This window comes from Sceloporus occidentalis, unplaced genomic scaffold (assembly GCF_023333645.1).
Source record: "Sceloporus occidentalis isolate IW3139 unplaced genomic scaffold, rSceOcc1.0.p SCAF_5, whole genome shotgun sequence".
Taxonomy (NCBI): Eukaryota; Metazoa; Chordata; class Lepidosauria; order Squamata; family Phrynosomatidae; genus Sceloporus; species Sceloporus occidentalis.
Window position 1 is genome coordinate 188,529,038 of NW_028316985.1, and position 17,970 is coordinate 188,547,007.

Genomic DNA, 17,970 nt, shown 5'->3' on the forward strand with positions numbered 1-17,970 from the left:
AAGTGACTCGAGATCCCATCTGCCCCTTTCCCTTCACATGGTTCAAGGGGAGGGGGGCTTCCATGTTTCTTCTCAGCCCCAAGTCCCCCCCCCTTTTCGTCTCCCGAGGGAGGGGCGGGGCCTCATCTATTATGCAGCGGATCCCTTTCAATCATGCAAATTTTCTGGGCGTGATTCAATTAGGGAACTGGCTGCTCTCGCCGCCTGGAAGCGGATCCCCCAGCGATTCCCCTTTGATCCGGCGAAGGGACCCCGCCCGAGACCCCCCCCAACCCCCCGGACGGCCCTCTTCTACTCCCCCCCCCTTTGTCCTGTGGCCCCAGACTGTGTTTAAGGTGGGGAGGGGGCCAGGTGTGTGTGTGTGTGCCTACAGAACGGGGCTAAGAGACCCCCCTCCCTTTTTCTTCTGACTGAGGGGCATAGTTCTCCTTCAGTTTGGGGAGGGGGCTTGTCTCTGTGTGCCCCCCCTCCCAGGCCACGAATCCTGCCTCCTGAGCCCAAGGCAGGCGTCCTCCCCGGATCGGGCCCATTTTGAGGCCAAGAGCAGAGGAAGGGACCGATCCACCGCCAAGCAGCGGATCCGACCCGGGCCAGGACTCTTCCTTCCTTCCTTCCTTCCTTCCTTCCTTCCTTCCTTCCATCCTTTTGCCAAGACTCGGTTTTGCAAAACCTGGGACAGTTTAGTCGCCCCCCCCTCCTTCGCAGCCAGTAATGGAGGAGACCGAGGGGTGATCCTGAAAGAAACCAGGCCCGGACTCATAAAAGGCCCCATAAACTCAACACCTTGAACCGCCTCCAGGAACAGCCTCCGGAGAGAGACAGCGAAGGGGGGAGGGGAGGGTCGAGGGGAGGGGAGGGTCCTCGGGGGCAGAAGGGGTCGAGTGGCCGGAGAGAGAGAGCCCCGTCAGGCGACCCCAAGGCCGGCCCTGGCGATCTTCCCGGCCCCCAGGAAGCAATCGGCCCGGGGACCCCCTCCATGCCCCCCCAGGCTGATCTCCCCCGACGGAGCCCCTGCCGCCCCCTTCTCCTCCCCCTGAGGACAAGTCTTCGAGGGGCTTGTTCCCGGCAGCCCCCTCCCCACTTTGGCTGTGAAGCCCAAGCAACTCCCTGAGGCTTGACCTCCGGAGGAACAGGAGCAGCAGCAAGGAAGGCAAGAATCATCCCCGGGAACCATAATTCAGTCTCCTAAGCATAACAAAGGGGCCTGTGGCTTCACAAAAGAGGATTGCAAAGGTGGGCTGCGTCCACACTGGGGAAATAATCCGGTTTGGCACCACTTTAACTTGTTGTCTGGCTCAAGGCTATGGAACTCTGGGAGTTGGGGTTTGTTGTGGGGCCTTCCTTCCTTAAGCTCCCTCCGCTCTGGATCCACCACAAACTCCAGCTCCCAGAATTCCATAGCCTTGAGCCAGAAAAGAGCCTAAAGCGGGTTATTTCTCCAGTGTTGCGAATGGATGTTGAATTTCCTGGACTTTGAGAATCTCCCATTTGCCAAATGGCCGGAAGGAGGAAATGCCCCTCCATGCCCCTCCATGCCCCTCCATGCCCCTCCATGTCCCTCCATGTCCCTCCATGCCCCTCCATGTCCCTCCATGCCCCTCCATGTCCCTCCATGCCCCTCCATGCCCCTCCATGCCCCTTCATGCCCCTCTATGCCCCTCCATGCCCCTCCATGCCCCTCCATGCCCCTCCATGTCCCTCCATGCCCCTCCATGTCCCTCCATGCCCCTCCATGCCCCTTCATGCCCCTCCATGTCCCTCCATGTCCCTCCATGCCCCTCCATGCCCCTCCATGCCCCTCCATGTCCCTCCATGCCCATCCATGCCCCTCCATGCCCCTCCATGCCCCTTCATGTCCCTCCATGCCCCTCCATGCCCCTCCATGTCCCTCCATGCCCCTCCATGCCCCTCCATGCCCCTTCATGCCCCTCCATGTCCCTCCATGTCCCTCCATGCCCCTCCATGCCCCTCCATGCCCCTCCATGTCCCTCCATGCCCCTCCATGTCCCTCCATGCCCCTCCATGTCCCTCCATGCCCCTCCATGTCCCTCCATGCCCCTCCATGTCCCTCCATGCCCCTCCATGCCCCTCCATGCCCCTTCATGCCCCTCTATGCCCCTCCATGCCCCTCCATGCCCCTCCATGTCCCTCCATGCCCCTCCATGCCCCTCCATGCCCCTCCATGTCCCTCCATGCCCCTCCATGCCCCTCCATGCCCCTTCATGCCCCTCCATGTCCCTCCATGTCCCTCCATGCCCCTCCATGTCCCTCCATGCCCCTCCATGCCCCTCCATGCCCCTCCATGCCCCTCCATGCCCCTTCATGCCCCTCCATGTCCCTCCATGTCCCTCCATGCCCATCCATGTCCCTCCATGTCCCTCCATGCCCCTCCATGCCCTCTGAACTGAGAACAGGAACAGCAAGATGCAGCCCCATGACTTAACATCTTCAGGATTTTCTCCTGTATGGCTTTACAGTTTTAAAAGTCCAGCGGTGGCCAAAATCTTTGCCCCAAAACAGCTGGAAGAAGACCTTGGAACCACGGCCTCCATCAGCCTCGACAGGAACCACTCCCTGAAAACGGACAGTTTAGGATTACTCCTTTGATATTAGCAGTTCTGTGGCCAGTGTCTGTCAGACTTTGGCCCCAGAGTTTCCCTGGAGAACCTGGGGATTCCCAAAGAGAAGACTCTCCTAGGCCTTTGTAGCTCCTCCATTGCAGTTCTGTGGCCAGTGTCTGTCAGACTTTGGCCCCAGAGTTTCCCTGGAGAACCTGGGGATTCCCAAAGAGAAGACTCTCCTAGGCCTTTGTAGCTCCTCCATTGCAGTTCTGTGGCTAGTGTCTGTCGGACGTTGGCCCCAGAGTTTCCCTGGAGAACCTAGTCCTAGAGAGCTGTTCTCTCAGCTAAGAACGTGGTCTTTTTGTTATTTGAGGCTTTTCCATATTCAGGGTGGGGGTCTTGTGCCCCTCACTCCAGTGAATCTTGTGGAGGAAGAAGTGTATATGGAAAGTCACCACCAGCAGCTGACTCCTTCCAGAGTCCTTCAGGAGTATTTAATGGGATTTAGAAGTGATAAATGTGTTGCACTATCAAGAAATGGGGGCTAAAACTGCTGAATGATGCTGAATGATGGGAATATCGCTAAGAGCCCCAAAGATAGCAAAAACTGCACATGTTGAGGAGCATTGCAAGGGGAAGAAGTCTCTGGCACGGAGCAGGCGGACTACGCAGCCTCCTTTAAGCCAAAATTTAGCAAGAGGAACAAACGCCATCCAGGTGAGAAGCTTCTGGGCTGGGCCTGTTGTCTAGTGAAGCGCCGGTTCTGTCGCTTGGACCCAAACAGAAGCAGAGGCCCTAGGCAGAAAATCCCTTGTTTTTACGTCCTTGAAGTGCTATTGATCGGCTGTATCTCCTCTGAAATATCAGACACTGGTTTATTACAAGTGAAGCAAATGGAGATTTTTTTAAAATCCATGAGTGAGTAGATCAAAGAAAGCAAATATTGACAGATGTATCAGGAAATCATGTATTGAACACTTTAGGAGCAAAAGATGTGTATAGAAAGAAGACCATGAAAAATCGCCTTGAAATGAAACAGAACAAACCAAGATGTGTTCAGATCATTAAAAGCAGAGAAGGAAAATCCATGGAGAACATTTGCAAATGGCTGCGGAAAAGAGAACACAAACCCAAGGAGTTTTGTTTTGGGCTCAAGAACAGGCATTTCAGGCAAACAGCATGAAGTCAAAGATAAACTGTGGGCCTCCTTCTTAAAAGACACAACCGGCTGCCATTATAACACTTTAACATTTCCATCTGCAAAGAATCCGAAAGCGCTGCTGAAAACGGTGGAGCAGAAATCCTCAGGAGTTTAAGATTCAAATTGACAAACAATTAGAGCACAATAAAGCCAGACATAACTGCAGTCGAGGAAAAGAAAGCCTGGATTATGGATGCTGTAATCCCAGAGGAGAGCAGAGCCCAAGACAAAGAGAAACAATTATGAATGGAGATTAATCTTCCCCTCCGGGACCCAGAGGTCAAAGGCAGGCGGCCAGAGGAGAAGGGCCCAGGAGCGGCTCCAGACAGAGGCAGGGAAGGCCTGGATGGAGAGGCAGGAGAGGACCCCAAGCACAACCACAACCACAACTGCTTCCAGTGCACCACATTATGACCTGGCGATAGCTGGCTGACCGCTAGGTCTGGGGACAGAAATTGAGTCACAAAGCTAAGAACTCCGGTTGGTATTCTGCTGGCAGATCAGGGACATAGCCAGGATTTTAGGAAGGGGGGGTCCATACAAAGTGCCACCATTATATTGGGGCTTGGGTGGGGCGGCGCAGCAGCACGCACCATTCATTTTTCTAACGGAAGGGGGGTCCAGACCCCAAGACCCCCCCTTGGCTACGTCCCTGGGCAGATTGTGAAGCCAAGATAATAACAGGTATATCCCACCTTTCCCCAAAGCTGAAAATCGAGGCATCTTACAAAAATTAAAACAAACTCCTATAAAAGACATAAACAAATAGAACCATTAGAAGTCGAAGGCTTTCATGGCCGGCATCCATGGCTCTTTGTGGGTTTTTCGGTCTATGGGGCCGCGTCCTGAATGGCAAGCCCTTTTCAGGGTATCCATTGACTTAGTGACCCATGGTCTGCTGGGAAAGCCCCTGGCTCTGGCTGGTGTTCATGGGCACATGCTGGGTCTTGATTTTGGTGTTTTCCAGTTTACTCTGAGAGTGTCTTCTTTGCTGTTGGAGTTGTCTTGGTGTTTGTGGGTTTCAGTGGCTCCCCTGTGCTTTCTGACCCGATGTTTCTTGTGTCCAACGTTTCCTGAGCACAGAAGCCCCATGCGAGAGACTGTGTCCCATTCCTGGACATGGGGCTGCTCTCAGAAAGGGAAGAGATAGGCTTTCATTCTGTTGCTCCTTTCTTTCCATAGTGGTGCAGCTGGATGCTCCTATGAGCCGGAGGCCATGCTGATGGCAGCAGGGGAGCTGGCTGGATCTCCCTTGAAAGAGAGAGGCCAGACTCAATGGGCCAAATGGCTCCTGGGCAGCTGCAGCCGCAGCCACAGTCCTGGGGTTGTCATTGGCAGAGGATCTCTCAGGGACAGAGCCACAGAAGCCACATCCAAAAGTGTGGAAACCCTGATAATGAGACACTAACAAACTGAAGCTGAGATTCCCGGTTCAGAAGGCCCTCCAGCAGCCCTTCCATCAAGGAAGGAGCAGCAGCTGCCCAGAGGAGTCTCCAGGCCTGAGAGGGCTCCAAGTGACTGGGGCTGGGCCTTGCAAGCCTCTCCTTTGCTGGGTGTCCATATGTCAAAGCCAGCCTAACAGCACACAGCAAGAACAAAAACATTATATCGCAAGTCCAAATTGGAGTATGCCCATTGAATCCACTAGATGTATGCCCTGGATCACCATTAAGCACTTGGTTCATTAGACTGGGTCACTTCCCTCCGTTGACCATGAGGCTGCCCCTGGGGTGACTCAGAAGCTCCGGCCACAGCGAATGCAACTGGACCGCAAGTGGACAGGAGAGCCAGGGGGGCTGTGGGACCCCGTCTTAAGAGACCTGCGCTGGCTGCTTGACCCCATCTGGCTCAGCCCACATGGAGCTGGCCATTGCCCTGCCTGGCCTTTGAGGTGACAAGAGACCAGGTATTCCTGGAAGAGTGCCCCTCCCTGGACAATCCTGGGGTGACCTCAGGGTCCCAGGGAAGGCTTTGCTGCAAGGATAGCAGCACCAGTTGTGCAATGACACCCCGTTCACCCCCCCTCCAACATCCTGTCTACTTACCCGAATATTGGCTGTATGAAGCCGGCTGATGCAAGCAAAGGCGCATTTTGCCAGTGTCTGCTTTTGGTTGTTTCCTGCCTTTTACTACTTTAGTGCAGGCAGTTGTCTTCTTCTTTCTACCGTACATCATACTAGAATGTTTAAATTACATTTTGCACAGCCCTCTGGGATTGTAAGAAGAAAGGAACTGTAAAACATTTAAAATGATTACAAACAAACAAATAGCTGAATAATAAAGTGCTTGAGGCTTTTTAGTATTGGGTGGGGGGAGGCAGCGGGTTTGTGGCAGGGAGTGTGTAAAACAGGCCGGGCTTTGCTCCCCTGCTCTGCCCCATCTTAGTAAAAGAAGGAGAAACAGGAGGGTCCTGATGGACGGACAGAGAGAGTGCCCTCCCCACTTCAAAGCGTTTGGGATTTGCTTCCAAGACGCCTCTTTAAGGGGCTTTCAGGAGGGATTGGGTCAGTTCATGGAGTGTCCACCGGCTGCAGCTAATATGCACAACCACTAAATGGAGCCTCTCTGTTTAGAAGCAGTCACTCCGACTCCTTGTTTCTGTTGCATTGCAGCAACAGCAGCAGGATCTCTTTCAGAGGGGCATCTAGCCAGCCGTGGGGCAGTTATGGGGCTAAACCCACTAGGCGGTTCTGTCTTCCTCTGCTCCAAACTAGGACTCAGCCACTGGTCAGCCAGGCCTTGGGAAAGTGGCGCTCTCTCTTTGTGTGTCTCTGTGCGTTCACTCAGTTGCCAAGAACCCCGCCGCCTGTGTTGCCGTGCTGCCAGGTGTGTTGTGGGGTTGTCACCCAGGTAAGGAGCTTCCTCAATCCCTGCAGCCAGCCCTGGCCTCTCTCACCTCCTTATCTGCCCCAAGTGCTTCCCAAAGAACCTGTCTCTCAGGTTCTTGAAGGCTTGGGCCTCTTTTCCAAAGAGGGTTCAGGATGAATTATTGCTGCAGTGAGTCTTTTTGGGAGGCAAGTGAAAGAAGAGAAGACTCCCGCAGTGTCTCCGGTTTCTTGGTGCCTGGGGCCCAGGAGGATCCAGGAGGACCTTCCTTCCCTCCGAAGGGGATGAAGAGGGCAGCTGCACTGGACTCTGTGGGGAGACAAGGCTCATGGGACTCAGCCGGATCTTCAGGTATTGGAGCACAAGTTCCCCTGACTCAAGGGAAGTGGTCATCGCACTCTATTTTGATCTGGCCAGAGCTCACCTGGAGAAGTCCTGTGTCCAGTTCTGGACACCACCGTTCATGAAGGATATCAGTAAGCTGGAAGGTGGCCAGAGGAGGACAACCAAGATGGTCAAACATTTGGAAAACAGCAAGCCCCTTGAAGGACAGCTTAGGATGCTGGCGAGGAGAAGTGGAGAAAGGGAATGACAACCATCCTTAAATACCCGAAGGGCTGCTGTGTAGCAAAGATGCAGTGAGCTTGTTTTCTGCTGCTCCAGTGATTTGGGCATGAACAAAAGGATGAAAGAAAATAGAATCCCTAAACATTAGGGGAAAACCTCTGAGGTGACTGAGGTGGGATGGCCACCAGCATCAATGGACCTTTAGCTATGGGTCTTTTCCGGATAAGGGACAGGGGACTGGACTAAGTGTCTCTTGGGGTCCCCTTCTGACATGGCAATTCTGTGACCCCATTTATTCTGAGTGTTGATGTACCCCTCCTGCCCTCCATCCCTACAGACCCCCTCCATGTTGAAGCGTCCAGGTCAGAGGCTCTGGGTTCCAGATTTGCTCTGAGGCACCAACCATCTCTCTGGGTTGAGGGGTGCTGGATGAGCCCAAGGGCCGGAGGGACACTTTCCCAGTTGGCTTCCACAGCGTGTCCCCTGCGTGGGTCAAAGGGCCAGGGCCAGGTGGGAGTGAAGGGGGCTCCAGAGACCAAAAGGTATCGGAGAGCCCCCCCCTTTTCCTTCCCTCCTTTTGCCCTTTCCAAGGTCAGGGGTCTTGTCCATCAGCGGGAGAGAGGTGTGGAGCGCAGGGGGCTGTTTGTCTGACCTTCCCCAACAGATTGGGAGCTGCTTTGAAATTGGAGCCTGCCGCCTGCTTCCCCTCGCCCCATTTGGCATTTGGGGCCATTTGGAGGTTGCTGGGGTCTGTGTGCCTCTGTGTGTGCGCTTGATCTGGGCTCCAGTGACAAACAAGCCACCTCCCTTGGCCACTCAGGCTGTCACTGGACACGGCTCAGGGGCCTTGTGGACCGACTCAAGGCAACCAAAGCTGGGGCAAGAATGAGCAAAATCCTGCACCAAGGAGATGGAGAGCTCTGCAGCAGAGAATTATGCAACAGCTATGCAACACTGCCTTGTTGTGCAACCAAAGGTGGCATGTGCATGAATATGCAACAACACACAGTGCACAACATTTCTGCAGCCATAAATGAGGTTCTGCTCTGGGCAAAAAAGTCTGTCCACTTGCATAAGGGAGCTTACACACAAGTAAGAGACTGGCAACCTTGCTTTGGCTGCCACAAGATTGTGAGACCAACCACAGCCAGGGATTCAGGGTCGGCTCAGCCTTGCATCCTTCTGAGGTTGCTAAAATGAGTACCCATCTTGTTGGGGCAATTAGCTTACAGTTGTAAACCGCTTAGAGACTGCCTAGTGCAGCATGAAACAGTATATAAATGAAGCTGCTCTTGCTCTTGCTATTGGTTTGGGTCTCATTCAGACACCTGAGCCACGAAAAGGAAAGGGCTGGCTGGCCCCCCGAACCCTGGACCCCGACCCCATTTGCCCAGCAGTGTGTGGCTCCAAGGCCCAGGGGCTGGTTGGCTTCCCAGTAAGAGGCCTGGATTCCTGACTGCAAAAGTGCTAGCGCACAAGAGGCAAATGCCTTGCTGCCGGTGGCCAGACTGAGATCCTGGAAGGCAGTTGTGCCCTGGGCCTGCGGGTGTCTGGCTGCCCTCCCACTGCCCCTGCTTTCTTCCTGGCCCCAGATGGACTCTTCTCATTCAGCTGGGCATAGCTACCTATAAGCACCTGATGCTGGATGAAGCCCAGAGGAGAAGTGATCTCGGTCCAGACAGAAGGGAATGGGTGGGGGGCATGGATGGATTCCTCTTGATGCCCTTTTGCAAAGGGAGGGGGAAGGCAGTTGTCCTGGATGCGTTCAATTTGTGGCTGCCCAAGTGGTGTTCCCCAAGTGTGACAGATTGGCTCAACTGGGCCTGTCCTATTGTTCCAGGAGGAGAACCATTTAATCAGCTGGATATTGACTTGCCATTCAGCCATCATCCCAGTGGCTCTGCTCCAGCCGGGACTGACCCACAGGACAGCAGACTCGCAGTTGCACATTCACACAGTGCAAGTGCCATGTAGAATCTCAGCCCATGTGTGAATGTGCATGAAATGTAGGCCTCTCAAAGAGGTTCATTGCCAGAGCAGAGAGCAGGGCAAATAGTTTCAGATGGCCCAGAATCCTGTCTGCGAATGCTTTGGGGAGCCAGAGGCATCGGGGGAAGCCTCTTTGGGACCATGAAACACTCCATCACAGAAGTCCACAAAACAGAGAGACTGGGCAGGCAAGTATTGGCACCCAGCAAGCAAATGAGAAAAGATGCGCTCCAAGGGAGTTGCACAGAGACCCGTGAGCATGTGTGTGCCCCCAGTGTGCCCAGGGCCTTGTGGGGGTGGGCTATGATGGACTGAAACTTGGAGGCTGTGCCCCCTCTTGAGACTGGGAGGCCTCTCATGGCCCAGAGGGGTCTTCAGAGATAGGACTCTCACCGCGAGGAGCAGAATGTGAAAGCTAGACAGTCAAGAAAGCTGGCAGCAGGCAATCTACTCACTTGGAAGGTGGACAGGAGTCCTCTGGACACCACAGGCTTCTGAAATGACCAGCAAGTGGGTCTGGGAGCAAACTTCCAATAGGAAAAGAGAGAGACCACATTATAGTGTATGGGTTCCCACAATGAAGCCCTGGCTGTAGCCCTGCCTTTGCAAGACCTGATCAGGGCTGTGGGTGACCAGGGAGGTCTTGGGGGTCTTTCCATGACAGAGTTACCACGAGTCAAAGCTGACTTGATGGCAAAAGAGCAAGAGTCAGCCTGGCCAGGCGCCCATGTTCCCAGTGAGCAGAGGCCCACAGCGGACTCCACAGGGGTGCCTTTTGTCCCCAGGCGGCTGCAAGGTGCGCTCCCTCCCCTTCTCGTGTGTGCGGACGCGTGTGTCTGTGTGTGTCCCCCTTCCTTCCTTCCCTTCCCTTCCCTGCCCTGTCCTCTTGCTGCTCTCACCAACATGCGGCTTCAATTAAGGCTGCTCCAGGGAACCTCCAGCTCACCCCTTCGCCAGGGCAATGAAATGAGGAAATGGTTTGTCTGAGTTGCTGACAGCCATGCGCAGCGCATGGAAGATGGATGACCCCAGCGATTAAAGCTTTGCAGGCAGCCAGGGCTCACCTGAGGGGGGCAGGGGCAGTGGGGCTGAGGGCGAGGGGGGTCCTGGGCATCTCATCGCCCTTCCCCAAGGATGACAAATTGGGGGCAGTTCAGGGGGGTACTGGCAGAGGCCAGGCAGAAGGCTCCGCTGGGCGAATGTCGGGAGCAGATTGCCAGGGCCACCGTTTCTGAGCCCAGTGGGCCCCTTGGATAGGAATGCAAATGCAATTGGGTCTCCCCATTAATAATGGGAGTGCGATGGGGTGAAGTGAGGAGTCTCTTCCACATGGATTTCACACTTTAATCTTAAATGGCTGAAGTTTGCCCAGGGCCATGCAATGGATCCATGGCAGAGTGAGGCCTTGCATTCAGGCCCAGTAAAAATCCTGGGTTTGAAGGACCTTCTGCTGATTAAAAGGGGGCACAGTCACCCCCTAAAGCAGAGGAGTTGGGGGGGGCTTCTCATTCTGGTGGGAAGTAAGGTGAGGAGAATTCACCAGTGGGTCCCTCACCCTTTGCTGTATTTCTTGCACCAAGATTTCCCATTGGGCTTGTACCAGCTAAGTCTCCACATGAAGCCCCCCTCGTTGGCAGCCCCTCTTGGGTCCTCACTCCTGACCCTGAAGTCAATGCAGAGGGAAGGGGCCTTGGCCTGGAGGCTGCAAGAGGCCCCCAGCCCAGAGTCCTTCCCACGGTGGCCCCTGCACCCACAAAGTGGCCTTGGAGTCCTTCTCCCCAGTAGAAGGTCTTTGCCAGGAGCCCCTGGCATCTTGACAGACAGTGTGGTGTAGTGGTCTGAATGCTGGGCTCTGGAGATGACAGTCTGAATCCCTGCTTGGCCATTTGGTGACCTTGGGCAATAAGCCACTCTCTCTCGGCCTCAGAGGGAGGCAAAGGCAAACCCTCTCTGAGCAAATCTTGCCAAGAAACCTTAGGGTTGCCATAAGTTGGAAACAACTTGAAGGTATAAGGATTTCCTGGCCAGCATCCATAATTGTGGGGTTTTTGGGCCATGTGGCCATGTTCTAGAAGAGTTTATTCCTGACGTTTCGCCAGCATCTTTCTCTGAAGATGCCAGACGCAGATGGAATAAACGCTCCTGGAACATGGCCACTGAGCCCAAAGACCCCACAAGAAAACTAACTCAGATGCACACAACAAGAACAAATGCCCTAAAGGCCTGGATGCGCAGAGTCTGGAAAAGCTGTTTTCTGGGGCTACAACTGCTGGAATCCCTAATGCTATGCTGGCAGAGAGATGATGGGAATTGTAGTCCAAAAAGTAACCTTTCCAAGTCCTACAGCCATTCAAGTGATGCCCAACTGCATTGTTTCTACCGCCAGCAGAGTGTCTGGTCTGAGCATTGAGCTCAGTTCCCAGTTCAGCCATGGAAACCCACTGGAAAGTGACCTTGGGCAGTAAGTCACGCTCTCTCAGCCTCAGAGGAAGGCAAAGTCAAACCCTCTCTGAACAAATCTTGCCAAGACCCCCCCCCCAGGATAGGTTTGACCACAACAACAACTCCCAGTTGCTTCCTGCCTTCAAAGAGTTGTTAATTGGGGGGGGGGGGGGCTGCTCCAGGCCACAGACCTCCCTTCTTTCCTTGGAGCACATTCTTTGGGTCTGGGGGGACTCTGCCTGCCTCCCTGCCTTGACTCAGCTTGGCTGCGGGGGGAAAAGGGGTCTCCGATGAGGGAGGCCTGTTTCTGGGAGAAGGATTGCCCCCCCACTATACCCCCCTGTCTCTCTGTGTCAGGTCTGGCCCCACCTTGATGGCACGGACATGTGCCTCTGTGGTCCCCTTTGGTGCTTTGCGCCTGAATGGCATGGTTATTATTATTATTATTATTATTATTATCATCATCATTATTATTATTACTTATATATGGAGCGCTTTACTTAGTAAGGATCAAATAAATAAGAATAGCAAAAGAATAAACCCTGCCAAGCGCATACGACCGAAAAGAGCGGCGTCCCATGATTAAAATGTCTCTGAAATACTACTGACTGGTAGACCATAAAATCAAGGGGGCCCTGGATCCGTCTCCCTTGATGCCGCACCAGATGCCCGAACAACCGCACAATGGAGGACAGGCGAGAGAAACGGAGGGCGTTGCACCACATCAAAGCTAAAGACACCGATAGCATGTAAATTCGTGCTTCTTAGCGATGCTCAAAATGGAGGGCACCTGGGGATTCCTCCCGGACGTGTCCTGGAAAAGGAGGACGCCTGGGGGTCACCTCGGGAAAGGCCAACCTCGGGGTCCGGGGGGGGGTCATTGCAGCACCACGTGACCCTTCTGCAGAACGGCCTCTCCGTGCAGCCTGGCGCGCATGCGCAGTGGCGCTCAAGGCAGCCTGGCTGGAAGCCCAGGGCCTCCTCCTCCTCCGTCGGTCGGTGGGGGGCTTGCGGTGTCCTGAGGCGACCACCGGATCCGGTGCATGATCCGCGTGGCTTCCTCGCCATCCCCGCCGCCTTTGAAGGGAAACGCTCGATCCCTTGTTAGAGCCATTGGGGCCCATTTGCTCTTCCTGCTGCCCTTGAAATGCCTGGCCATAAATACCTTTTCGGTCCCCAGTAACGGGACCTTGCGACCCGAGAGAGTTCCTGGGGTCAGGGGCCACCAAAGACCCCCGCCGCCGCCCCCCAGCTCTCCCTCTTTCCCCTCCATCCTCCCGGCTTGGCTTCCTCCATCAACAAGATGGCGATTGATCCCTTCTTTCGCCAGAGAGGGAGGGGGCAGGCGCCCCCAGGAAAAGGCAAAGCAGAAGCCCTTAATACACCTTTGCAGGGTTTTCACCTGAAACCGACTGCCTTCTTTAGTCCGGTTCAGTTCCACTTCAGAGACGGATGAGGCCGCATCCACACTGGAGAAATAACCCAGTTTGGCACCGCTTTAACTCTTTCTGGCTCAAGGCTATGGAATTCTGGGAGCTGGAGCCTGGAGGGGGGAGTACGGATCAAGAGGGGGAAATCAAGGGGGTGGGGGTGGGGGGTTGGCTTTCCCTTCCTAAATGCCTCCCCCCACAGCAAACAGTTGGGGGGTCGCCCACCCAGGAATCCCCCCGCCCCAAATCCTTGGCCAGACTCAGCTGCAAACCGAGAAAAGGACGACCCTCAGTCTCAGCCGACCCTCGTGGGAGCTCCACCGAAAAGTGTGTGTGTGGGGGGGGGGGGGTTAGGGCCTTGTCCTGGGGAAGAGCCCCCCTCCCCAGCCAGACCGTTTATCTCGGCCTCTTTCCCGGGGCGGAGGGTTGGGGTCCCGGGAGGTCACTCTGGAGGGCCGAAGGAAGCAGGATTAAGCGGCTGACCTTTGACGGAGGGTTAAGTGTCCAGCGCCAAAGGTCAGGGCCCCCTTTCATCCCTCGCGAGGGCCGAGGGGGCTGCGGCAGGGGTCCCTCGGGGGCATCGCGGGCCGTAGAGGCGAAAGGGGTCAGCCGTGGCCCTTTCCTGGCACCTGAGAGCCCCCCGAATGGTCTCCAGTAGCAGGATCCGGGCCAGCCCCCCCCCGGAGCCCCGAGGGCCACTAGATGGTCAACGGCTCTCCGGCGGCCTCAGGCCCGCGATGGGAGGAAGCGGGACACGCTTCTGACTCTCCCTGCCCCCCCCCCGGTGCAAGGCTCCCCCTCCCCAGAGGAAAGCGGGGCCGAGGGGCCGGACTCTAGCCTTTGGCCGGACTCGAGGGGCCCCCTGAGGCCCCGGGGCTGCAGCCCTAGAGTCCAGGGGCTACTCGGGTTAAGACGGGGCTCTTTTTATTGAGGGGTTTTAAAAGCACCTTTTCGGGCCTTTTCGTTCTGTCTGCCAGCCTTGAGCCGTTATTTCTATATTCTGGGCGGGGGACCCTTCCGAAGGAGCCCAGAGTCGCTCGGACGAGAAGGAAGGACACCGCTGGACCCCCATCTCCCCTTCGGGCATCGGAGCCCCCCTCCCCGGAAACCCTGCGGGAGGCCTAAGGTGGCGGAGGCGGACGGTGTCCGGTGGGCTCTCGGTCCGAAGACAGGAAGGGTCCGGCGGCGGCCAGGTGAACTGGGTCCGGAAGGGAACCGGGCAGAGACAGGGCTCGGGTGCGGGTCTTTGGCCGAGTCGGGGCTCCGGGGGCTCCCTCCTCTCTCCGAACTTTCCCCATGATGCCCCCCGTCCTCCTCCGAGGAGCCAGCACTGCAGGGGCGGCGGAGAGGCGGCTGTCGGCGTTCGCGGCGCGTATCGATCGGCGGCGGCGAGGGTCAGCGATCGCATTAACCTCCCGGGGCTGAAGGTTAATTAAAAAGGAGTTCAGCTCAAGGGGGTGGGAGGGGGGTCTTCCCACGTGACCCGGGAGGGGGCGTCACAACCCTCCACGTCCCCGGGATGTCAATCACCGAGCCTCTCGGGTCTTTCGCTTTCTTTTTCCCAACTTCTCTCGCCCCTCCGGACTATGGGGGGGGGGGGGCAACAAAGGGGTCGGAGGGGCGACCCCAACCCACCCAGCTCCGGGAGGGGAGGGGGGAGGCAGGCAAAAACCTCGGCGCCATTTCAGCCCGAAAGAAGCAGCCCCGCCCCCTGCGGAGGAGGGAAAGCACTCTGCACATGGACAGGGAGGCTCTGGGAAGGACCCCGTCCCCTTTCTCTGGGAACAAGGCTCACCCCTCGACCCTCCCCCCTCTTTTTTCTCGGTGCTTCAGGTTCGGCCGAGGCCTTCCTATGGGGCAAGCGGGTCTCCTTTTGGACTTGTGGGCTGGGAGAAGAAGGAAGGAAGGAAGGGCCCCCCATGTGGCCCATTGAGTGGCCTTGGGCAAGTCACACTCTCTCAGCCTCAGGCGGAGCCCATGGTGGCAAGCCTCCCCTGAAGCCAAAAAACCCCATCAGAGGCAGGTTGCATGATCCAGAGCAGAGGCCCCGAAGTACCAGGAAAGGCCCCAGAGCAGATCTTTGGGGAGAAACCACTGAAGAGGGATCCAGAGGAACAGCCAGAAGGCGAAGGGAGAACGTCGGAAAAGGTGAAAGGCAGAAGGAGCTCAGGGTCGAGAGGGAGGTCAAAAGCCATGGAGAAGAAGACCTTTGTGGCTACCTCTGTGGCAAAAGTGTCCAGATCGAAAGAAGTAATGGTGCCACTTTGCTTTGGTCAGGCCTCACCTGGAATAGCCCTGTGTCCAGTTCTGGGCTCCACAATTGAAAAGGGATCTTGACAAGGTGGACCATGTCCAGAGAATGGCAACCGAAAGGGTGGAGGGCCTGGAAACCATGAAGCCATACTGTGAAGAAAGCTGGGGATGTTTAGCCTGAAGAAGAGACGGTTATGATAGCCCTGTTTAGGTATTTGAAGGGATGTCACCTTGAGGATGGAGCAAGCTTGTTTTCTGCTGCTCCAGAGAATTGGGCCCAACGGAGCAAAGGATGCGAGTTCCAGGGAAACATTTGGAGGACTGAGGCGGCTGGCTGCCTCCATGGAGGGTGCTAGAGAGAGCCTCCTCCTTCGCAGGCGACTGGAGGTCCAGTGGATGCGGGAATACAGACGCAAGCATTCCTGTGACAGAGGACCCTCCCGTCTGGGTGGCCCCTGGGCTCTCTTCCCATCTCCTGCGGTTGACCATTCTTCTGGGCCCTCTGCCGTTGGGTCAAGGGCTGTGGCCTGGAGGAGTGTCGGGGGGGCTTCTCCCCACTCCTCGCCCCCCCGGCGGCTTTGCTTCTGCCCCACACAGCCCCCCCGACCGACCCCCCCCCCCGCCGCTCTGGGCTCAGGCGCTGCTAAATCAATTTCCCCCTTTATTGAAACATGGCTTCCCGGCCCAGGAGCTAATTGCAGGCGACGCTTTCCCGGGGGAGGGGGCCATTAATTATTCACGGCCCTCCTGTCAATCAGGGGAGGGGGCGCCTGGGCCTCCCCCTCCCTCCCTCTCTCTCTGGGGGGTGTTTTATGTGGCTGGGAACGAAGGCGGGCAGGAAAGGTTTGCAGGACGTCCTCGTCCAGCACTACGGACCCCTCCCCAGTTTAGCTCGTCGGTCCCACTGGGTTAAACTGCCCCCTTCCACCACCCCCCTCGCCGCCTGTGTCTGGACCCGGGACTGGCCCTTCCTCCGGAGACTGGCAGAACAGCTGCAGAAGAACAGGGACCGGGCGCAGGAAGGAGCCGGACCGGGCGGCTGTCCGTGGAGTCCGGCCTCCTCCCTCCCCTTCCTCCAGCCTCAGGCCACTCGAGGAGGGCTTCTGCGGGCGCTGGATCCTCCGGGGGCCGGCGGGCTCTCCTCTCTTGGCCCAGCCCCGGGAGTCCTCCAGCCCTCCTCCGGGACTCTTGCCGGTGTCCGGCCGAGACGCCTCTTCTGGCCTTGGGCCCCCATGGCTGCCCCTGCCCTCTTTCTCTGGCCAAGGTGGCCACTGACCAGGCCGGCCAGAGGCTAAGAATAGGCCCCGGAGAGGAAAGGTGGCGTGGCCCCGGCCGCTTCTCCGTCCTCCGCCTCGGCAGCCAGGAAACCAGGCGGCCTCTGGGACCGGAACCTCAGGGCGAAGAAGCCCCCTCGCTGGGCCCTTCGGGAGGGGGGCAGGAGGTCCTGTCCGGAGAGGGCACCTGAGAATAGGGCCATCTGAAGCCCAGGCTGGTTCCGACCCCAAAGTCACTTGGAGGCCCTTGGAAGCCCCTCCAGGAAGCCCCCCCCCATCAGGCCAGGCCAGGAGAGGGGCGACGGTCCCCTTTCTCTGGCCAGCGAGCCACTCCGACAGTCCTTCCTCTGCAGAGAGTGGCCCTTCTTCCTTCAGGCCGATGGCTTGGGATGGAATGGTCTCCCTAAAGAGATGGCATAGAGAAGGAAGCCACAGTTGTCCTCCGCATCTGAGGGCTTGGATTTCGCAGATTCCGAGGGCTATGTCCTCTCTAGGAATCTCTCGGTCCTCCAGCGCGACTCCGCCAGAAGGTGACCATAGAGTTGTGCTGGAGGACCTAGACGTCCCTAGAGAAAACACTCCTCTAGGCATCTGTCGGTCCTCCCACAGGATCAGCTTCTGCCAGACGTTGACCATAGAGTTGCCCTGGAGGACCTGGAGATTCCTAGAGAGGTGTTCTCTCAGGTAAAAGGAAGAGTGTTTTCCCACATTCAGGGGGCCCTTCTTCTACCCTGAGCCCGAGAATGTGGGGGCCACTGTTGTCTCTCTTTTTGTCCCCCTTAGAAGCTCCCAGTGGGTTCTTGCAGCGAAGCTGGTCAAATGCTGGCCAAGTGATGCTTCTGCCACACAACCGAATAGGGACAACACTCTGATATCACCTTAACTATGAACAGGGCTCTGTTCCATGGCATCCTGGGAACCTGTAGTTTAGTCAGGCAGCCAGGCAGCCGACCTGAAGGTTGACGAAGTGCTGGCTAAATAATGGAAGGCCCCGCCGGCACTCTGCAGGGGCTCAGAGGCACTGTGGCCTTCGTCCCCCACCAGGCATTCATTCCTGTGGTGCCAGCCCCAGATGGGTCAAGGGCTGAGGCTGCAGCATCTGGGGGGGAGTGGGGGCTGCCCAGCGTGGTCCCACGCCCTCCCACAAGCCCCCCCGGCCACTGTCTCAGTCTGAAGTCGAGGTCCCACCCTAAGCCTTCCCTCTTCCCTCCCCTCCAGCACAGGCTGCGTGTTCGCGTGTGAATGCGGAGACACGTGTATGTGCTCAGCTGTGTGCGGGGCGGGGGGCCCTGATGCCCCAGTGACGACGCCATTTAAAGCCGATGGGGCAGTGATGGCTCCCAAATTGCCTTTGGATTTTTCTCATTAGCCGACGTCTCCAGTGGGCTTATTCTGGGCGGTGGGGAGGGGGCTTCCATCCTCCGCTG